The following is a 23,826-nucleotide window of genomic DNA, read 5'->3' as shown; positions in this document are numbered from 1 at the left end:
ACAAATCTGTAATTTCTCAAGTGTTGGGAAAAGTCTCTTTAAGTGTCTGAAAAATAGGTCCCTGTACTCAGGAGACTTTCCACAAAAAAGCAACTGGCCCCATTATTTTACTAAGTGAATTCACTCTTTATTTTTTCTGTTCTGGTATTGGGTGCAATGCTTGGACCATATACTACCAAGCCCTCTTGTGAGGAGGAGAATGAGTGATACTCTGTTACAGGTTAATTTTGTTTTCTTGCATAATTAGAAAATAGTGAGAGTTGCAAAGCTGGGTGGCGGGGAGGAAAGTAGATGCCCGCAGCTGTGCTTACTTTTTTTTTTTTTTTTGCCTTTTGGCTTCTCCTTTCATTTTCTAGTCTGCTGCACTTCTTCTTTCACTGATTTGGATGGTAGGTGCCAATTTAAATTTCCAGTGCATTTAGTGTCTTACAACACTGGGGGATTGAACAGAGAATTAAGAATGTAGATGGCATAGAACAATTTTATTTTTTTCCTACAGTACTTTTTAAGTCCCTGCAATCACAACAATAAGAGAATCCAATAAGGTATCCCCACAAAACCTGGATAAATGTTTATTCTGCAAAGGTGGTTTTTTGTTTTGTTTTGTTTTTGGGGGGTTGGAGGGGGTTGGGGGGGGGCGTTCAACAGCGACTAGCCTGGCTTCACTTGTGTCGCTTACAATCTGCCAGGGAGGCTTTCACAGATCAACAGACTATAAGATTGCTTTTCTGGCTATGAGCCACTGATGGACCCATACAGGCTAGTGTGCTAGCTCTCATGTAAGAGTCTTTTATACTGTCTCAGCAGGGACATCTTCCCCATAGGTTTCATGAGAGAGAATGTTTTCCTAGCTGCTGATTTAATATTGGAGGGAGGGGGATGGAAAGAAGATTAATGTTTCTGCCAGTTCCCGGCAAGTTCACAAAAAAACATTGGCTAGAGCAGGAGTGGGCCAACTCTGTCGTGCTGAAACCTTTAGTGTGCACTTAGAGTGGCATGTTTTTAATCAAATGTGAAATATAGCCTTAGCAGGTCGAATGGATTAGCCTTCCTTGTAAGTAACTCTGTCTACTTTAGTCAACAGTGTAGCAATTTTTTCTAACGTTTTACACTTTAGGTTGTCGTTTTTAACTTCATCAGTTTAATGGGCCTTTGGAGTTTTGATCATTAAAGGTAGGAGTCGTTTAATAACCAGACCTCTCTGGTTGTGTTTAAAATACGTACTGTAGCAGATGCTGAGGTCTGAGGACTCGCCAGCAGCATATCGTGAAGAATAGTGGTTCTAGGCAAGACAAAAGCCAGTTCACTGCCACACTGCGATGTAACAATTTTGTGCGTCTCGTCTTTACCTGCTGTATCGATATATATTTTTTTTTTAATTCACAGATTTGAATTTATTAGAAATAGAGTTTAGAATTTATCCAGAGATAGAGGTCTGTGCCTTTTATATGTGTTCAAATTTAGCAAATAAGATTGATGTCCCTACTCCAGCCCTGATTCTTAGTTATTAAAGTCCCATCGGTTCTTTTGCTTTTCTGTAGGCTTGAAAAACCCCATCAAAGACCAGAAAGAGGTAACAACTAGCTCATTTCCAGTTCACATTAGCAAAGCTTCTGATATTGAGGCCACTGCAATATCACGGTTCTTTAAGTGCTTTTGTAGCCATTACAACTGGTGGGAACAAAGCAAAATAATTTATATAACACGTGCCAGATTTTCAGATGCTGTAAATTCCTACTTTTTCCAGTTAAATGAATAGTTCTGATGATTTTCATTAGCTAAATTTCTGACCCAAATATTTGAAATATATTTCAGAATAATACCATTTTGCACTCGGGTACCTTTGACCAAAGGTGCGTTGATGTTAGTCATTGGGGGTTTTTTCGGTGCAGCAAAACCATAAAGCCTTGAAACTTCTTTTCTGATTCTTCTTGCAATTCAACCTTTTAAAGTTAAGAAATCTGAAGATTGAGCATGGCTAATTAAGAACAGTGCTGAAAAAAATTAGACTGTGCTTTGGAGTGTTGGTTAGACGATGTTAATTAACCATCACAGTTTTCCAAGGACTCGCTCCTTTCACTGAGGTTAAGACTATAATGATGGTTTGTGGACTTTTTTTTTTTTTTTTATAAAGAAGTGCCTTTAGTGAAAGCCCGGGCATATGGGGAGGAAGAAAAGAGGGAGGAGAAGAGAAGAAAGAAAACTGATCTGAGACTCCAGGGACCACATTTTCAAAAGCAATTGGGGAATTTTGCTATAGAGTTAATGGGAGCACAGCATTTAAGCATTTCTGAAAAACGCACCATAGAAACTTTTACCCATTGCCACAGTACTGAAGAATCCCAGTTGAGCTGCAGTAGTCAGCAACATAATGGTAGATAACACTAGTCCAAAGAGATCCCAAACACCAGAAAATGGAGTAATGTCAAGTTCATATATCATTTCAGTTTTGATTAAAAATGTGGAATTAGCCCATTGGCTCCAAGAAGAAGCATCTTACACAAAGCATAAAGAGACCAAATATTAATATGCAAAAAGGATGGTGTTATGTATCCAAACTTATTTAAAGGAGGCCATGAACCCTGTCATCAAGAACAGAAAAAGGCATGAGAATCTAAACTCCTGGGTTCTTCGTCCTTACTTCTTTCCTGGCCGAAGACAAGCCCCTTAAATGTTTGTATCAGTTGATCCATCCACAAAGCAGGTATAGTAATTACAGATCTAATGTAATATGGTTTTGAAATCTGTATCTTTTTTTTTTTAAACTAGAATGCTGGCTCAAGGCAGTATGGCCAGGCAGTTGAACATGTGCTTGAGTTTCATTATCTTTAGGGACGTATTGAAAGCGCTTTGCTGAACTGAGACCACAGTTCTTGTATGGAAGAAATTCAATGCAACTTTATTGTCACGGATCAGTAATTGGATCCCCCTTTTGTTGTGTTGTTATAGCAAGTTATTACTTGTGACCAGATACGGGGAGCTGTTTTTCTAGATACGCAGTGCACAAATGACAATGCACTGGGTAGGGATCATTCTGCTACCCGTGAAAATATTTAGTTTATATGCAGACAGCACCTTTCCAAACATCACTCTTTGATCAAAGTCGGTTTACTTTTTAGAAGCACTATCCAAAACAGATGTCAAATGAAGAAAATATTGGGGCCTTCAGATTTTCCATTGTGCATTTTCAAAGGCATACATTTCTGTATGTAACATGGCATGATGCTTATTTGAACTGAGTGAACATTTTGCCTTCAACTTGTTTCTCTCTCATTCTTGCCACTCTACAGAATATAAATATATGTGCACTAAATAAACATATCTCCACTGCAAATGCTGGAGATTTTTGAAGGTGAGTGGAGAAAAAGCAATAGTTGGGAGTAATTTTATTCTGTATATCAGGTTGCCAGTAGAAATAAAGGCATAATGCTATGTGCTATCAGTTCTGAAAGTTTTTCATTGTTGAAGGGTTTGTATTACTGTTAAAACCTTAAGCACTCCCGCAGAACTTAGCAGTGGGAATACTACCATGCTGTACACAGATGGCTAATCCAACTTATTGTTACATTAAATGCAGTTTACACACTAAAAAGGGCCAAACTTTTCACCTGTGCAATTCCCACTGACTCATAGTGAGGTTCAGACATAAGAAAGATAAGTTTTGTCCCTGACTAACTCTCAACCCAAATAGCCAGTTGAGCAATTATTAATTTCTAGTCTCTCTTTTTAAAAAAATGATAGACTGTAGAAGACTTTTAAAGGGTTTGAAATAACTTTCCATATCCAGTACCATACTTTTGCAAAATGTGTTACAGATTTAAAGTGGTCATGATCCTGCCCTGAATTTGCAGTCTACAATCATGGAAGTAATCACATATTTAACACTATTGAATTGAACATTTGTACAGATTTCCAACCAGGACAAACCCTAAGCTAGCAAAATCAATCAGTCTTGATTTCAGCAAAGCCCTTCAAGATCACAGCCTAAATTTGATACAGCGAGCAAGAGGGAGAGGGATGGCAGCACACAATAAGGGCTAAAGAGGAAGAAGAAGAAAGTTCCACTAAGGAAAGGAGATACAGGTTTCCAAACATCTTTTCAGTCTCCATGTCAGCTTTTTGTATTTGCCTTTTTTTGTAACATGTAAATAATCAAATCCAGTATTTCAGTAGATCTCCTCATAGTTTCAAGGGGTTGGAAAGACAAGAACTTCCCATGAAGCTTCAAAATGCTAAACTTCATTCTTATATTGTAAGTCCACTATCTAAGCCAGTGGTTCTTAACCCTGTTAGACTCAAGGCACCTCTTGTAAGACTCAAGGCACCCGTTGGAAAATGCCAGCTCTTAGTTTTCACTAATTTTTTGACTACAGAAAAATAATAGAGCAATTCTTCTGTTGCAAAGAACACAGACCCCAAAAGGGCAGAAAGTTTTTAATGCTGTGGATTCCTGTTTGAAATCTCTGGGCTTGATTTGTACGGTTTCGTTGCACACCTAAAAGTGCTAACATTGGGTGGCACCCCACTACCCCCTTGAAAGGATTTCAAGGCACCTTAAGCATGCCATGGCACCCTAGCTGAGAATCGCTGATATAAGCATTGTCCAGTGCTGAATTTAGTTCTAAAAGTGCATGTGCTAATCTACGAGATTTTTTTCTGCAATTTGGGTATCTTTGCTGCTGCTGCTGCTGCTGCTGCTGCTGCTGCTGTTGCTAAATAGGGTTCAGTTTCTCAGGACCATTTGCATACCCTTTGGATATCACACTTTTCTGCAAATTAACAGAAAAGGAGGGGAAAGGGTTGTGATAGAACCAAAAGCCACCATGATAATGCCAGTGGTGGTGTGGCTCTTCATCATGAGTAGAGATTCAGTCCCCTGATGTCTAGAGCTTCAATATGAAATGAGATGCTGAAGACTCAAAAACCCTTTTACTTGTCTGGAATGCTATATTGGCATGCGGTAAATGATGCCTGAATGAGATTAAGGAGGGCTGCCTTTCTCCGTATCGTAAAAAGCTGGGGGGAGGTTGGGGGGAGTGGGAAATCCAGAGTAATGAATGATTGGTTCCAGTCATGAGAGATGAAGGTAGATAGCAAAAAGGGAATTTCTAACAGGACTTTTCAATTTTATTATTTTTAATATCATGCAAATCAGAGGCTTTGTAACATAAACCAGCAGCCATATTATTGCATTACTTGTATTATTCCCTCTTGCAGTTCCTCTTTTTAATCCAAAACCTCCTCTCAACATGATTTCAAGTAAAGTGAGAGAATATTTAATGATACAAATCTCTATTTACAGCCTCGATGCTTAGATCCAGTTAAATTAGTAAAATTAAAAACAGAGCCCATGTAATTGGGAAGCAATTTAATTTGCCCAACCATAATAGTATACAGAGAGTGGTTGGCCCTTAATTCATAAGGACACATTTAACATTGGCTGAACTTTGGGCCAGACTCTGCTCTTAACTTATGCAAAGCAACTCTCTTAGGACCATTAGAGTTACTCCAGGTAACTGAGAGAAGGATTTGGCCCCTTGAGGTTAAGTGAAACTCAGGGTCAAATTGCAATAACTATGAAGCCAATTGCTTTATAATTTCCCATAGGTTTTATCATCAGTAAAGTCTTTTGATACTTGGATGAATTTCGAAGAACGTACTGGGGACAGTCTGTACATGATGCCTCAGCACTAAGCTCTGCATTTTTTTTTTTTTTAATTTTTTCCAAGGAATATGGGAAGCATGAAAACATGTTTCCATAACATGCCAGCCTATTTGCTACAGACAGAAGCCCCATGCAAATAAGGTAGAAAGCTGCGCTGCCTTCTGAGACACCTAATATTTAAAAACTATTGCACTTAACCAGTATTTTGGTTGAAGGACTTTGTTCTTTGTATTGACTCTATCAATCCTATATGAACTGCAGACACAGGGCCAGATTCTGATCTCATTTATATCTGAGTGATTAGGAAATATTTTAGAACATAAGCTCTTTTGGGTGGGGAGCTGTCTTTTTATTCCTTCTACAGTGTGGAAACAAGGCATCCTAAGCCAGGACTGGTGCTTCAAGTGCTACAATAATTCCAAAAATGACAAATTTCCACTGAAATTGGTGGTGGTCCAATGTGAGTGTGATAAAGGTACAGCCAATAAGATGTGGGATAAGGACACTTGGTTCTTCAGGGAGAGGGGGCGGTAAGTGAACTTTTATATGTAGTGTGTGTCCATATACACATTTGACTTTATTCGCCTTTGTGCTTACATCCTACAACTCCACCCTGGTATGTAAAGTCATCTTAGAAAAAAGTGTTCACACCCACTATCAGACAATTTTATATGGCCAGACTGATATAAAGGGACATTTTTTTAAATTAATAATGCATAGATACATGTTCATAATACACATAGTACTTTTAAGGTTACTGTTGAGGTGGTTACTGCCATGGAGCATTTACATTCCCAGTGTACTTGGACTTGTGTGCTTGCAGTCTCAAAAACACCATTATACAGGGACTGAATGTTTGTTCTAGGCAAAAATCATACCTACGCACAAAATACAGGAACCGAGCACAAGGAGTTAGCTGCATTATGCATGTCTGAACCATTCTGAGGAGCAAGGTGGTGTCTGTTTTCTTTGCATAATGCAAGCATATGGCATAAAAGTAAGAAGGAATATAGTAATTGTGCTTGGGAACTAATTGACTTGCTCTTCTATACCAGGCTAGCCCAGCACCTACTCGTGCAGCTTTCAGCCTCTCAAGAGCATCTGCTACGAGCACCTGATCAAACTACGGACCACATAACAACCCTCTGTCCTCTATACAGATTTGACGACGACACTGCCGAGATGCATCCCTTTTCCTCAAGAGTGTTAGGCTGGTTAGCTACCCGTAAACAGAATTTGTAATTGTTGCTTCAAGTCAGCCATAGGAAAGAAGAAGAAGGAGCATCTGCTGGTTAAAATGCCTCATTTTGTGAGTGCCCAAGGGGACTTATTTTGGGAACATTAAGTAAGACGTATTGACTTCAAAAAGTCAGATTTTGCTTCAGTTGGAATGGATGCTCTGAACTTCTGGAATTCAGGTGTCTGAAAGATGATGAAATGGGCAGTAGGAAGTAGGGAAAGGAATTACTTCATTATCTTAATATTCCTAGATGGTTTTGTTGGAAGAAGAAATACATTTTTTTTTTTTTAAAAGCAAATACTTATTTTTCTGTTTCTCAGTGGGACAGGGAAAAATTCTGATCCAGCCCTAAGTTGTTATTTTTTTTCTTGTGTTTGTTTAGGAACGTATAAACAGAAAAATTGAGTACAGAAACTGTTGATTAGCTGACAATACGGAGAAGTTACTTTCTGTGTGATCTCATCTTGTTATGTATGGTAGTCTTGTAACCTCTGATTGCTGTTTTATAAATATCGGTGATGGAGAAAAGAAATGTGCTGTGGAAAGCAACAAAAAAATAGTTGCTTATACGTTTTAATTTTCCCAAATTGTTTTCCAGGAACATATAGTGAACAAGGCTGTTTGGCGGCTTGAGAATAATGAGAAACAAAAGAGAGTCTGATGTAGGATTGTTGCTTTGAGTCGAGGAAAATCAAATCACTCTTTGAGGAATTTATTATGATAGCTTGTTGTTATTAAATATTGATTTTGGTGCCTTTAAGTTTTGAATAATTATATCCAGTATTATTGTTCTCCTCTCCCCTCAGCAAAGAGCACCTATTCAGAGTGTGTGGCAGAAACATCCTCAGTCAAGAAAACGTTTGCATTGTAGTGATGATGATGACAAATTTTGCTTTTCTGGAATTAGAATCGCTGTGTGGCATGTGGATGTCGTCTTTCCAGGTTCTGCTCAGACCTTACCTTGTGTATAGCAACATCATCTGTGCCCCAGGGGCAGTATATTCAAAGAAAATGGCTTTGCAGCACACACATTTCAATGAAGCTTGCAAGTGATTCAGTCACTTTTGAAAAGGAGTCTTTAGTTATTAAGACACCTTTGCAAATGTTATCCCCGTAACTTTTTTTTGTTTGAATAATAACAGATGCAGAAAGGAGCCATGTCAGTGTGTGTAAAATAAAAAGAGGGAGTGGAGATGAGAGGCCTACAGGTGCTGGTTTTTGACAACAATTAGTTATACTCTAAATCCGTAAGGGACAGGGGTACTCATCATTTGTGAGCACGTCACTTGATGCATTGTAGCTGTGTTGTCGGTCTACTCCTATCCCAGGGCAAATTAAAGCAAATCATGGTAATTTAGCCCTGCTTTCTTCAAGAGTTTGCTGCCTATGGTAAACTACTGCTTGCTGGGGATGGAAGCAGACACTGACAGCAGATTCAGCTGAACTGCAGGAGTTTCCAGTGCTCTTGAAAGACTTAAAGCTGCCCGAGTAGGAGCCGGGATAGCCTGGTCTATAAGAGCAAGTCAGTTAGTTCCCAAGCACGCTTACTATATTACTTCTTACTTTTATGCCACGTGCTTACATTATGCAAAGAAAACAGACACCGCCTTGCTCCTCAGAATGGTTCAGACATGCATAATGCAGCTAACTCCTTGTGCTCGGTTCCTGTATTTTGTGCGTAGGTATGATTTTTGCCTAGAACAAACATTCAGTCCCTGTATAATGGTGTTTTTGAGACTGCAAGCACACAAGTCCAAGTACACTGGGAATGTAAATGCTCCATGGCAGTAACCACCTCAACAGTAACCTTGAAAGTACTATGTGTATTATGAACATGTGTATATATCCATTATTAATTCCAAAAAATGTCCCTTTATATCAGTCTGGCCATATAAAATTGTCATATATTGGGTGTGAATACTTTTATTCTGTCCCCTTTTAGAACTGTATAATTAGTTATCTATTCACTCCTTTATTAAGAGTTTTACAAATGGAATTGCTTGTCTGCAGTTGGCCAAGGGTTTCTTGGTAGTCGCAGGACTTGTGGACTTCATATACATATATAAATTGCACTAGGAATGTCCAAGTTGACATCCGTTTCTCTTTCGAGCAGAAACTAACATACAGCAAATCTGCCACCGTTTGGCAAAGGATCTAAGGTATTATCACCAATACTGGAAAACGCTGAGCCTAAGGCCTACGAATCCAGGCCCATGAGCTAATTTTGCTTGATGAAAAGTTACTCATGAAAATCCATGCATCTATTTGGGTTCCATTGAGTTCCATCTCGCCTTTAAAAAACCCAGACCTGACAAATGTCAAAACTAATAGGGGCTATCTCTCTGTTCTGTATTTACACAAGGTACAGCAAGCTACAGGTTTGGTAAACACCTTAACTAAAACGGTGATACTAAGAGAAGGCCTTGACTATAGACTCGATTAACCAATGCGTAACACCTATTTAACAACTTCCTGTCTTGCTATCAGCCTCCTGCTTTACCTGTGGCAAACCAGAGTGTTCTTGAGGTTTCAGGTATTGTGCCTGGTAGTTGTACAAGGGGTTGTTTCTGAAGGTCTTAAGAATAGGGTAGACACCAACACCTGTCTAGGATGGTTTAGATAGGGATGGTGCTGGCTTGAGCAGAGAGTTGGAGTTGACTTTCTGAGGTCCCTTCCAGCCCTGCTTGCCTATGATTCTGTGATCCTCTCTTTCTCTCCAGTTCACCCGTCTGCGGGAATGTTAACCGTGTAAACTAAACACCAGAAAAACTGCACAAAGGCTAAGTAAAAGCTTCTTTGCAAATCATTCAACCATACAAAAATGTTGCCTGAACAGTAGTATGAAACTATACTGAAATATGAATGTGTGGGCTCCTGTATAACTGAGGTACCTTTATTATATTTGGAAGTTTGTTCACTTATTCTTAACAGAGCTCCACTTTAAGATCGGGAAAATTGGTTTCATTTTCTCTTCCTCCCATTAATAGCTATTAGAGTTGAAAATAAGGCTTTATACATATCATTAAAGTACACTTAAGTAACTTGCAGTTGACAATTAACTCAGCATGGCAATACATTATCATAACATTTTATCTTGGTAGATTTACCTTTTTTAAAAGACACAAGAAAAGACAAAGGACATCTTTGCAAGGTTTATATTAAAGCTATTTTTGTTTTAATTATTCTTACTTTATACATTTTCTTTGTCAAAAGTGTATGTAATGGAAAAATCATTCAAAAGCATTCCTTTTGAGCTATTGGCAATATACAGTTCTGAGAAGGAGACTGGGGGTCTTTTTTGGGTATTATATATTTGAGGGTACAGTGGGAAACAGAGGGATGGAAACTGGATCCAGATTTTAAAGACCTAAAAGTTTGGTAAACTCAGTTAAGGTTGAGTACAATCAAAACTCAAATTAGCTTTCAGATTCCCTCCAACTTCAGTGATGTGTCGCTTTTCAGAATTAGGTAATAGTGGTAATTGTGAATATGCTGTTTTTTGACAGCATTTCAGAGTAATATGTTGTTCAATTTCTTCTTCAAACCATAGTAAAACGGGGTAGTATTCTGAAATCTAAACTGTTGTTTGTCATGCCTCATCATGAAATGTAAGCTAAAGAGTTAAACTTCAGAGTGTTTTCTTTCTGCATAGTGACCAATGAATGCCAGCTTGCAAAGCTTAGTTTAAACGTTACTATGACAATAGCAACACGGATGACATTCCCCATTCTTTGTGCAGCCAATAGGCATTGACCTTATCCTGTCAAAGCATGTAAGAAGCAATGTGGGCTACACTGGCTTTGTAAAAATTGGACAGTTTTATCTAGGACATTTCACTGAATTACCATATATTGAGCTGTAGAACTGTAGCTAAAATAGGTCCCATACTATATGTTTTTTTTCCAGTGGATCTAGAAATATAACAAAGACAGCCATCGCCCGAGTGAATGTTACTCTGATGCTTTAAAAGAAAAGCAAAAACACTAGTGCCAGGCATGTAAAGATCCAGTCAGCTCTGTAGTCCAGATCTTGTTTTGGAAAGCTCGTTTTCAAAAGTACTTGATTAGCAAATGTGGACGTTGTAGGTGTATATTCTGGAAATGAGCTTCTATTGAAAGCACATTTGCCATGCTTATGTCTGCAGAACCCACCGGAATCCAACAATTTACGTAAATGCCAAAGAAATCAGCATCAGCTTAGGATCTGAATATCGTGTTTCTCAGCCCATTTTCTCCCCTTCTCCCACCTCCTCGATCACTGCTTGAAAATTCCATCCTAATAACCTTATCCAAGTCAGAAATATGAAAGTCAAATAAGCCCAAAGGAAATTTATCATCCTCTGACTCGGCATCCCTTCTATGATTAATAATGACACTGATTCTGTTAGAAACTAAACAAAAATTCATTTAAAGGTTCTGATTGGTTTTTGTATTGGGTAAACTTAACATATTGAATGAGCGTAAAACAATTATCGGTCTTATTAACAAAATTAGCTACAGCAAATTCACCAGAAGGAAACTGTTGCTATTTAGCTCTCTAATTATGTGTCACTATTCTGTGCGACCAAATGATGTAATGAAAATAATTTGATATACTTGTGCTGCATAAAGAATTTTGTAGGAGCAACTGAATATCATAATCTCTTTCCATTTTCCATGTCTTGTGTTTCAGAGTAGCAGAGGTCAAGGGTTCCAAAAAATGTTTCAAAGTAAAGTTGAACTGTGTTGGGAGGAATATGAATTACATTCTCAAATCTTATTGAATGCTATATTACAGCCCTCTGAACAGGACTTGAATCACCTGATCCATGGCTCTGAAAGCCTCTGAAGACAGACACACATGTATGCACACACGCACACGGGGTTTTTTTACTGTTTGCAGCACCCCGGGCCAGATGAAGACGTGCAGGCATGTGCAGTTTGTAGCACTGCAAACCTGTTTGTGATGCCACAAAGTGCACACACTGCATGTTAAACTGTGCATAGCACTGCTAAATTTGCAGTGCCGGGGCAAAATTTGCTCCTGGGATTTCCCAATAGCAAAGAAACTGGAAGAAAAAAGCAGTGCAAAGCACACCAAAGTGGCGTGCACCGGGACACAGAGTGCCTCGAGATAGGGGACCAGGCAGCCCTGGGCTGGCTGCTTCCTTGTCTCAAGGCACATTGCACCCCAGCCAGCTTCGCAGCTAATGAGGTAGAGGGCACCTCAGCACAGGGACGCCATGTACTTCAGCGTGGCATGCAGAGACAGGGGAGTCCAGGCTGCCTGCTCCTCTGTCTTGAGGTGCCCTGTGCCCTAGCCAGCCAGGGAGCAGCTGGCTGGGGCACAAGGTGTCTCAGTGCGTGGCCCTGAGCTGCCTCCTCCCCTGTCTCCATGTGCAGCTCCTCAGCTGGCTGGGGCATAGGGTGCTTCAGCACAAGGGCTGCCTGCCAGCTAAATTGCTCACTGAGGCACTCCAGGCCCCATCCAGCACATGGAGCAGTGGGACATCGTGTGTACGAGCAGAGGCGTGCACTGCAGTACCAAGTAGCGGCACAAATTTGTGCCGCTACTATTTGTGCCGTTGCAAACGCTTGGCCCTGCTTGTACGGACATGGCCCTGGAGTCCTGTGAGATCCTTTTAAGGGTGCTGTGGGGTGCTGTGCAATATTGGCACTGTTTGATGTGTTAACATCTACATGTGATTCACAAGGCAAACCCAGGGATTTCAAATAGGAATCCGTAGTGTCAAAACCCATCCTGACCTTCTGTGGTCTTTCTGAGAGTTTTGCAACAGAAGAATTGCTCTATTATTTTTTTCATAGTGAAAAAATGAATGACAGCTAAGAGCTGGCATTGTCTGAGAGGTGCTTGATTGTAACGAGAGGTGCATTTGGTCTTAAAAGGTTGAGAACCACTGGTTTATCCAGTGGAGCTGGGTATGAGCTGTTGCTATTGTCCACATATTTGTCAGCCCTTTTCCCGAGTTAAGGTTACCCAAAATGTCAAGCCTTACTTTCTGACTCTGAAAGTTAATCATGGTTAAACATGGAGCTGCATTAGGAGTAGCACATGCCCTTTACTGTTAGATGCATGGCAACCAACGTCTTCTCTCAAATGGGCGAATCCAGGCTTCCCTGTTTGAATCGGATGTGCATAATTTGATTCTTAGGTGTTGAACATTCATCTGTCCTGACTAACATGTGTTACAAACCATTGGTGCGTTATCCCTTGGGAGGAAAGCATCAGGCAATGATACATTTACATGAAGATCATGCATAGCTATGCAAAGCTCCTCTTTTCATGAAATTCCCTATTCGTTAACAGGAAAGCAGCAGCATCTCCGTGTAGCCCCTGACACAAGCACACTTATCTCATGATACCCTTTCTTCCTGAGTCATGTTTCAAGGGGGGAGGAATCTTCCAAACCTAAAAGAAGAAGAAAGGGCATCGCAAAAGTCCCAAGAATTTCCATTTACCACTGAGGCATGTGGTTATGCCGTTGCAGTGCTACCCAGACCCATTATGTGGGTGTAGCAAGTAGTGTCACTAAATTACTCAGTAAGCGCCTTCTGCAAAAATGATGTTCAAACATCAAGAGATTTGGAGATATCTTTTAAATTCCCATGGCACTATTTATTGCAACAACCAGAGGAACCCACCTGCTTTTCTGCTGTGGTTCTTATACTTGATCTATCCCAATGGTCTTACTGACCACTTTATTTGAATCTTACCCACAAATGTCTGGGGTGCATGTGTTGCAATAGCCCATCCAATTATCATACAATATGGTGAGACCCCTTAAATGAATGTAGCAATTTCCCCTTGGAGTCAAAGGAAAGAATCAGTCGCCTAATGCAAGAATCAGTCGCCTAATGCAGTCTGTAGTTGCCAAGTGTCGAAATCCACCCCCCATTAAGGTCTGTTCATTTAACCCAAAAATAAAAAATACCCTGCCCAAAGACCACAACTAAATTATGGATAAAAGGCTAAATGATACCATTCTAATCCAAGCAGCCAGCCAATGAGAGCAGCTTTAACTTCCTAGGTCTCCTGCACTCCCACTGGCTCAGGAAAACCCAACTCACATTATGAAGATCAAACCTATATCCTGAACACGCTCATTAAAATGCCTTTCCTGATGCCTGTCATTTCCTTCTATGTCCTGTGCTGTTGTTCCGATGTTGCTCATTCTCGTCTTTCTAGGGTGTATGTCAAATTAAAAGGGGTCCATTTATTTACTTGGGGTCCATTCATCCATTGAGAGCCCCCAGTCGTCATTTTGGGTATGAGCCATTTTTTAACTTGCTTGCTTAGGCATTCAGTCACCAGTAGCCCTGAGCTGCCGACAGAAGGGTGGCATTTCCCTGATCATGCCTTGCTGCCATTCAGGAGCCCCCTCCTGAAGATTTCACTGTCCAGGAGGGGCTGAATCCTTCAGTCCAGCAGGAGGATTTAGTCAATGCAAGACTCCTGTTTTTGCAGCCTTAAGACGGGCATCTGTGCATGTTTGCAAGAGTAGTTATGAATGGCACATTCAGTCAGCATTCATGTTTCCTTTGATTAAACTTTTCTTCCAATGGGCAGCACCTCTTTGCATCCCAAAATCATGAGCTTGATTAACGTACCTACATCTACTATATCATCGCCAGGGATCCTGGTTGTCTCTGCTTAAAAAAAATTCCCCAAATCCAAAAAATGTTGGATTAAATAAAAGGGACCCAAAATGCACAAGGGACAGCTGCACCTCTGTGTCCCAGATTATTGTTGCTTTGAACCCTACATAGTCACTCAAAGGCTAAGTACAGACAGTCAAAAAGCCCAGGGCTGAATCGATTCAGTTTTTGCAAGTTAGTCTAAATTGCAGAGATTAAACTGAGAAGTAACTGGGCAGGCATTTAAAATGAAGCACCACTAATACATAGATATATATTGTATTGTATAAATATATTTATAGTTATAGAATATATATTTATAAATATATATTTGTGGTGTTTCATTTTAATTACAGAAAAAAATGTGGATTTGGGGTTACTCTTTTAAATCTGAAAATTGAGAAAACCAGGATCCCTGATGATTGCTTCTGGGGAAATTAAGTAAATGAATCTTGTCCCTTATGCTGCCTCTGCACTGTAGTTTTGCCACTTGTACATCCATGTGTGTAAAATGCACCCAAATAACACAATCATCTATCACTTCTGAAGCAGCTTGTTGTTAATATTTTTAGCTGGGTATCTTTCTGGATTGCAAACACTTAGGGGGCGGCTTTGGGCAAAGGTCATTTTGGCACAGAAGAGGAGCTTTTTATCTCAGGTTGTGACTGACGTAAGACAAAAGTGCAAAAACTCCCTTTCTTCTTGAGCACAAAGGGTGTATTTATTGTTTGTTCAGGGCAAAGCAAAAGGCCCAGCCAAGTCCAACTGGAGATCTTTAATGAATGTGGCAGTCTCCAAGCTGTCTCTCCCACAGAGTAATCCTAATGACAGAATCATCGCACATAATTTAACAGACTGTACCACAGGAATCTCTGCTCTGGAGAGACCATGGAGAGGGATACTCTGTTATTACTCCACAAAGCCGGCCACCATAGAGAAGCAGAGCTCATGTGGTGGACATCTGCGCTTTGACAAGGTTCCTTCTTTCCAGGAATTTGGGCTTGGATTGAAATGGAGAATGACATCAAAAGAGAACAGCCATCAGCTCGTGATGGAGAAATATTGAGGTATGAAGCTCAAGGGAAAGCCTTTTCTTAGTCAGCAGCTCATTTAGAGTCACACTCTGTGAGCAATTGTTATGTTTGCTTGGTTTTTAATTGAGTTGCTGCCATTTTGTGCGAGGTGTTGAGAGTCCAAAATTGTTTTAAATAGTTACCAGATTAGGAATTCGTCAGAGCGATGGCATTTGAGGGTTGTGGATTCCTATAAGCGAGCTGGGATTTACCTTGCATCAACTCAGGACGGGGTGGTTATCAATGGGGTTGCTGCCAGTTCAGCCCACTTGGTCCATCATTTTGAATGACAAGTGTGGATGTGGATGAGCACAGATTAATAGCAGAATGCTGTCTGAATGAGGTGAGCATTTCAGGGGGCTTATTCTCAGCTCTGCCACAGATAGCATGTGTAACTTTGGACACTTGAGTTTCCTCTACTGTGCCGCGTTATCTGACGGAGATAATTATATTTATCGCAGGGCGGGGGACAGAGGTGTTGCGAGGCATAATTACTTATTTTTTGCAACATGCTTTGAGAATTCAGTCGAAGTGCAGGGGGGGAAAAGAAGTAGGAGTTCTTTGGACTTTTTGGTGGGTAGGGTTTGGGTTTTTTTGCTACTACAAGTCAAAATTTACCTCCACCACTTAATACAAATGCAAAAATGCATTTGTGCTTTAAATGTCAGACACTCCAGAGACTCCTGTAGGTCTGAGCGATACCCACAGTTGTGTCTAATACCAAGTCAGTCGTCAAACAGAACCTCGGTGATCCATGAGTGTCGGGACTGATAGCTGGGATTCAAACTGACAATGCCAGCATAACATTTATATAATGGACCCTGAAACCCTCTAATAATAAAATCATTGTTCATTCTCTCATTTGGTTGCCAAGAACATGGCAAAGTCTAAAATAGCAATCCCTGTTGGCCGTGTACTCCCTACTCCCTTTATCAAGTCAGATGTCCAAAATCAAGTGCCTGTGTAGTCTGCTGACAAATGCAAAGGGATTAAGAGGAATGATGGCTTTAACAAGGCTGGCTCAGGGTTTTGTAAAATGCATCTTGGAACCTGGGCTCCAAATAATCGATGAAATTCACCCCATGCAGTGGAAGAGAGGCAACTTCTGGATCAGAAGCCGATGATGTGGTTTTGGGGGGGGTTGTCCGGCCTTCAATAAGACAATACAAGCCTATTTGACTCCAAGGAGGTTGTAAAACCAACAGTGATTTTGGTGAAACTAGTGAGCAAATAGCAGTATGTGTTTTACCACTAGGAAAAAAAGAAACAACCGATTTCTGGTCTGCGTGAGAGCCACTCAGGCCAATTAGCATGAAATTTAATTTGCATTAATCAGCACAAGGTCAGCAAGAAATTAACTTGAGGTGTGGATTTTACATATAACAGTGTGTGGGGGAAGAGCAGGAAAGCTGTTTCTTCCAAGGTGCTGAGAAGCAGGCTGAAGAGTTAAGGATACTCAGTAAGATACTCAGTAAATTGCAAGATCAGGCTCCAAAAGGAGGTAAAGTCAATTGGGCAGAGCTTGGAAATGTTTAAAAACAACAGATCGACTTCTTCAGGCTTCTTCTTTGATGTTATGAGGTATTTTAATAGAATCCTTGTCATTTCCTTGCTAAGACCTGAGACCAGGGCAGTGTTTTCCCAACAACAAATGGTGATATTGCTAACACCTGAGGGCTTTTTCATCCAGCTGAACATGCATGCTATCTCCAGCAATGTGGAGGCCCCAGAAGGCCGTGTATGATGTCTATGCACTGCGCCAAGTGATTCAGGATGTAGGTGAACGGTTAGAAAGCACAGTGCTCTCTCTAGCTCCTCAGTAATATCTGGCAGACGTCTAATGAGGGTGAGGGGTTGGGGGGGGGTCATGTAAATGACTCGTTTCTACTTACATGTGCTCCTTTTTTGGATCCAGTTTTCTCCTTCGACACAGGCTCATGGAAATGTCTCTGGAGCAATGCACCTTTTAAATGATGAATGATATCTAAGCACATGGCCATTATGGAAAATGGGAAGAAGAGACGTATTCTGCAGGTCAGGGGTATGGGCCACGTTGGTGTTGGGGGATGCGTTGCTTCATGTCTTCATGTCTACCATGGTCTTCAGAGTGGTTGGCCATAGGGAAGTGCTTCAGCCTCCACAGTCATTTTCTGTGTTGTCTTTGCTATGAAGTAACCTGTCCTTTTCCTCAAGACACTTGGGAGTGAGCAAAGCAGCCTTTATGTCATAGGAATAGGCCATGTCATCATTGTCATCATTACTATCCCTAAGTATGTAGGAAGAGGGAGAGCCTTGAGCGCTGTATTACAGGGCCAAGTTCCAGACAGAATAATGTTGAAGCCTTTGTGGCTGCTGAGCTTGCTGTGCCTAACAACATCACCACGTGGCTCTGCAGCTCTGGACGATAGCTAATGTTTTGAGGCGGGTGTACATAGACATAGCCTTTGAGTCTTATGCTGTAATTGTCATTTTGGTCTATTTTTAAGTGGGGGGGGTGTTAATTCTATCAGCTAATAATTGCACTTTTGAACTTGAGCTCCTTCTTGTACAACACCTGCACCCTGATATTTGAAAGAACAATTACTCCTATATACCTGAATTTGGGCAGGATATTCAAAAATCACTGGCACTTCTATTTTACAGCATCCAATTCAAGACCCCTTAAAGGAGTGTGATTTTTTCAAAACATTCAGGGCATCTAGTCTCTGAAATTCAGGCCCCTTTCAAGTGCATTCAAACTCACTTAGCTGTTCTTGAACATCATGGGAAAAACTTATCAAGTATATGACAGGAGGAGAAAGGTAAAAGGAAAATGTATTGCACAGTAAATCTACTCGAAAATTTATATGCCAGGCACTTTTTACTTAATCAATTCTAATAGTTTTTTTTAAGCATCCTGAGGATATAAAACATTAGGTACAGCATTTAAAGAATTACAGAAGTGAATAGATTTTTATAGCATTCAGTGGCAATGGAATTAATTAGTCAAGGATGAAAGCTACTGAAACAAGTGTTTATAGTAACTTGATTATGAAATTATATAATTTATGATGTAGTTCTTAATCAGTTTTTTGGGTAACGATAACTGCAGCAATTGATCCATTTCCTTTTATTTCTCTCTTTCAGTGTGTGTATAAAATACAATATATGTTGTCAAATGTTTTCATCTTCCTCCTTCAAATGTCTTAAATCGTGGAATTATAGCAATGGATGAATCAGGCTTCCAGAGCTAGTTAACCAGATTTTGTTTTCAAGTCAGTTAAAGTTTACTTTTGTTTTGCTTCTCTGTAGGACTTTGTGCCAGATAGCCTTGTGTGCTAAGGCAGATGGAGGAATGTGATGATCCAATAGGTCTTTGCCTCATGGGGCACCATGCTCCTGAAGGTTCCCGTCTCTTCGATGAAATGTAGAACTGAGGTCCGCCGATCATGTGCAACTGTTAAAAGTTCCCAGAACACTTCTTGCAAGAATGGAAGTGTTAACTCTGGTATCTTGGCCAAATCTCTAACATGGGTAATTAAGTTTCCCTGGCAGTTTCATCTGGACACTTCCTGTCCAGAATGCTTTGTGTGAAAAATCCACATTCATCTCTAATGTTGCCTACATTTGACTGTTGTGTGAATGATCCCTGTGCACATAGTGCGTTGAAATCATTCTAAGTTACAGGCACACAGAAAAATACATATATATTTTGTTCTAAACAGATAAGCAGCCATGACCATCTCATATTGCCTATTTGCATACCCTTACCTCTGAATAGATACATGGATGCAGTAGACTGATCATGGGACGTTACATGGTCTTTAGGGTATCGCAGTTTCAGAGCCACAAGGGATGACATGGAAGTTTAAAAAGAAAGAACTGTTTCCTATGCATTATGATCTCTTCATAACGCAGGTGGTCTAGATTTCTATTTTAAGGTACAGACTGTAAATGGCCATTCCCATCCTTTTCAGATCTAGGTCTCTCTTACCCCCTCCCCGCTCTCTTTCTGCTACTTAAATCAGTTTTTTTCTACTTTTCTTGGCTGCTGGCTAGATAATCTTAAGACACGGCAGACCCTTCCAAATAAATTATTTACTTTGCAGGGTTGGCATGTCTGCAATCACAACCTGACCAATTATTATGTGCTTTGAGTCAAGAATTTCCTTTAAAACGTGCTGGTTTCTTTGTTTGAACCGTTGGTGGTGCATCGACCTCAACTTCTCCTTTCCTGGTGTAAAAGGAGCCCTGAAGAACATGCTAGAAGAAAAGAGGTTTTCAGTTTCTTCTAATGCCTCTGTCCTCCAACTGCTTAGATGCGATGAGTCGCCTCTCTCCATTACTGCCCATCTCTTCTCGCAGAAAGAGAAGGCTGCTGTGAGACAGTGACATAAGCTGTGGTAGGAAACCTAAATCTTTACTCCTTAGAATTTACAGTTCTTTCCATAGTACTTTACTAGTACTATTTAATCTTTGCAACATCACATGTGAGGTTCATAGATGCAGCATAAGGCTAGACAAGACCTCTGGAATCATCCAGTCTAACCTACATTTTGTACTATTATTATCCTCATTTTTCGGATAGCAAAACTAGACAAAGATGCTAAAAGTATTGCCAAAGGAGACCAGAAATTATTGGCAAGTCTTGAATTGAAATATTCGAGTCCCCTTTTTTCTGCTTATCCTTTATGATTATGGTTTGCTTCTTTTTTTATTACAAAGGTTCAAGTACTTATGACGTGACGAATGCTAGAACTGCACACGTTCAGGATATGCCATACAGGTGTTGTTACATTTACTATCTCTGCTGAAAATAATGGGGAAATATGAACTAGATTTCCTTGTTGGGCATTTCTTTACTACTGTAATGCAAGTAAACAGAACCGGGGAAGGGACCAGAGGGATAGAGGTCATACCACAGGCTAGTGGTGCAGCCAGGAAGAAGATCATGATATCATGGTTTCCAGCCCATTATCGTATCCTTTGGACCATATTGACCCAAAGCAAAACATTATGGTCATGTCCAAATGAGCATCTGCAGCACCACATATTGCATGTGCAGTTGTCCTCTGTGCTGCTACCTTGTAGCACGGAGGGGTTTTTTGACCCCTGGACATCCAGGGGTCAAAAAGCCAGCCAAAAACAAGTGGAGTGGCATAAGCAGCAGCAGCATTCATGGCCCAAAGCCAGAGCCTGGCTGGCCAGAGCCACACTCTGCTGCTGGCCAGGCTCCACATGGCAGGAGCAATGCTGTGCAGCCCCAGGAGGCCCCCAGGACTGCTTGGGCCAGGCTCCCCTACCACACCCAGGGTAAATTGCTGCATGACAGAGAACACATGGCACAGGCATTCGCTGTGGAAAACTAGTGCCAGTACCAGGTGCACTGCTGCTAGTTATCCCCTGAGAACCAAACATCCATGCATGTCTGGACACAGCCTATGTTTCCAATTCCAGTAAAGTAATTCAAAAAAACCCATTGGCTTCAATGCTAGCAGGAACTGATCCTTGTGCTGTGCAATTTATCAACATAAAACTTCATGGTGTATGAATGGCTCCCCTCAGTGGGAGACTCTGAAGGAAGCAGCTAAGTGTTCTTGGTTACTCAGAACCTGAGTAATCCATCTGTTTCTCCAGAGAGATGGTGCAAGGGAGAGCTACATCTCTGTCCCAGATTATTGTTGCTTTGAACCCTGCATAGTCACTCAAAGGCTAAGTATAGACTGTCCAAAAGCCTGAGGCTGAATCAGTTCAGTCTTTGTAGGTTAGTCTAAATTGCAGCCATTAAACTGAGAAACAACTGAATAGACATTCACTTTTGATTCAGGAAATGCAGCCACATACCTGCAGTGGCTCAGGCCAGAAGCCAGGGGGCGCTAGAGCACACCTCTAGCTGTAGCCCGCATGGGTTGTGTGTGCTACCTCTTCCTGATGCCCCCTGAGGTCTCTAGGATTTGCAGTCCAGATTCACAGCAGCAGAACTCTGAAGCGTTGCTCATCACTTCCTTTTCCTGTTTCCAGGTGCCTCTGGGATTTGTAGCCCACAGTCGCAGCCTCCAGTACATTTTAGCAAGACCGCTCTATGCCCAGGGGAAGAGAAGTTTAACTCCCTCCCACCCCCGGCCCCAGCCCCCAGCTGGGTTTTGTTGGGGTGTGGGGCAGTCCCTGCCTCCCCCAAAACTGTCCTCTGCTGGAACAGACAGCACAGCCCAGGCCAGGGCTGGAAATCATGCTGGGATGCTGGGATTTAACTTGAACTAGGAAGGGGTCTGGGGCAGAAGTTTCATAAACTGGTTTGAACCAAATCAGTTAAGCTTGATACTATATTCTACCAGGTTTATCTTGGTTTATGTGCACTGAGCGTCTGTTCTGTTACAGGTTTAAATGAGTTTCTGATGACTTAAATTGGTTTATGTGTAACTTCTGTCCCTAGTCAAAATGTTTCGGGATAAAATAGGAGTTGTTCTTGCTCATGTTGAGTTCCTTGGGCTCAGGGGTAAGTGATCATATTAGATGGTGACAGTGACTGCCCTGGTCACTGTCCTCATGCAACACATGAACGTTGTCTGGTTCCCATTACTATAGTGCATGAGCACCTCTCGGACTTCAAAGCATTGCCCTCCCATCGTGCCATCAAATAGAGGTGCTCTTCTCCTGAAGCTGAGACAGAGAGAATGACTCGCATAGGAAGTTTGTAGTATATCAGGGAAGTGAATTCAAGGATCCAAAATCCTAGGCCTGATGTGTTAACTACTTGTCCCCTTTTCTCTCTCTGTAATTAAATGCAGATTGTTGCCCTCCCTATTCTATTGTGCATGTAGAAGGGCACGAGCCCAATATGTTGTTGATGTTTTGACAATTTATTTTAGCAATCAGAATGGTTAAAGATAATCCAAGGGGAAATTAGGGAATATAGAGCAGATCCTCAGATGGTATAAATTGTCATTGCTTCATTGACTTTATACTGGTCGCCACAAATGTCTTTGCAGGTAATTAACATTGCCACGGCCCTAGGTATATTTGCAGCACAGCATAATTAGGATGGAGAATACTTAGAGAATGCTTAGGAGGACTGTGGTTACGTTGAATTCTAGCCAAAGGAGTTGTAAAGCTTTTAATGGCTGCCCTCATATATAATTGTGTATAATGATCTACAGTATGTATGTAGAACTTACAAATCTGTGATTGATTTTTAGTGTGAAGTGTTGAATTTACTTTTAAGCTCTCCAGCTGGACTTCCATCCTGAAGGAAACCAGATAGCCCCGTGCATCTGTTTTAATCTTCCCCTAAGTCATATTATTTTAAAAGCACTCCTGTTTAGTACATGCTACAATTGAAAAGTAATAGTCATCACATATTCCTGCTCATCCTCGGCAGCTGTGATCCCACTGCAGATGTTGTTCTATCGGATATTTCATTTTGTTTGGTAGAAAAAACAAGGTTGGGTGTTTTTGGTCTGTTTAATGTTAACACTTAGTGTGGGCTCTTTGCTTTGCCTGGTTTACACTGCCCATACAGATGAATGCTGCCATATCCTTAGGCTTCATTTCCCACCATTGCTACCTTCCCTTCCAGTTAAGAGAAGACTGGACCAAGGATTTGTGGTCTGACTTCAGTGAGTTACCCACCACAGCCTGCTGTTATTCCATAACCAAAAGGTTTCTATACATGCCTTTTTACTCAGTCCTGAAAGGAAACCAATGTACTTTGAATCAGCAGTGACCAAGGATAATGAATCTCCCCCTACTCCTGGACAGTTGGAGCTCTTGATCAGCTAGCGCTTGGCAGTCCCCAAGTAAACTGCATTTTCAACACACCCGGAGTTTGCACTCTTCCAGATGCCAAACTCTTGAGTGTGAGCCTGGTTGGATCAGTGGCAAAAATAATCTGGAAATAGCAGTGGCACGTCAGTGCATAATCCAGAACTGTCATCTTGCGGGAAGAAGGGAGAATCTAGAGTGTCAGTCATCAAGCCAGAAATGGCGGTGAGGGATGTAATATTTGAAGCTGGAGGTACAGGATTTTCTTTCCCACAACTGGGAGCAACTTCAGTGCCTTCTGATGCACTGCATTTCAACACAGACTTCTTAGCAGCTCTACTTCCACCGTGTAAACTTGTTCATTTCTATTGCGACAGTATGCAAAAGCTTCAGGCCAGCTTCAGAAAGGCAGTAAACCGGTACCACGAGGCACACTGTGCAGGCATAACACAAGACGTCCCCTGCCAGAAAGAG

At 41.1% G+C, this 23,826-nt stretch overlaps 1 protein-coding gene across 3 annotated transcripts in view; it reads left to right on the top strand.

Moving 5' to 3' along the window:
- CELF2 (CUGBP, Elav-like family member 2) overlaps positions 1-23,826 on the top strand; it is a 777,369-nt gene that overhangs the window by 432,565 nt on the left and 320,978 nt on the right. The window contains exon 1 of one of the 3 annotated variants that reach the window (XM_019543737.1): positions 6,858-6,974. The exons of the other annotated variants lie outside the window; for them this stretch is intronic. The gene's annotated coding sequence lies outside the window, so the exon portion shown is untranslated. Of the gene's footprint in view, positions 1-6,857; positions 6,975-23,826 lie in introns of those variants that run through there. 3 annotated transcript variants of the gene reach the window in all.

Source organism: Crocodylus porosus, unplaced genomic scaffold (assembly GCF_001723895.1).
Source record: "Crocodylus porosus isolate Cpor-Errol unplaced genomic scaffold, CroPor_comp1, whole genome shotgun sequence".
NCBI classification, from domain to species: Eukaryota; Metazoa; Chordata; order Crocodylia; family Crocodylidae; genus Crocodylus; species Crocodylus porosus.
Note: the sequence above shows the minus strand (reverse complement) of the source record. Positions and strands in the feature narration are given on the sequence as shown.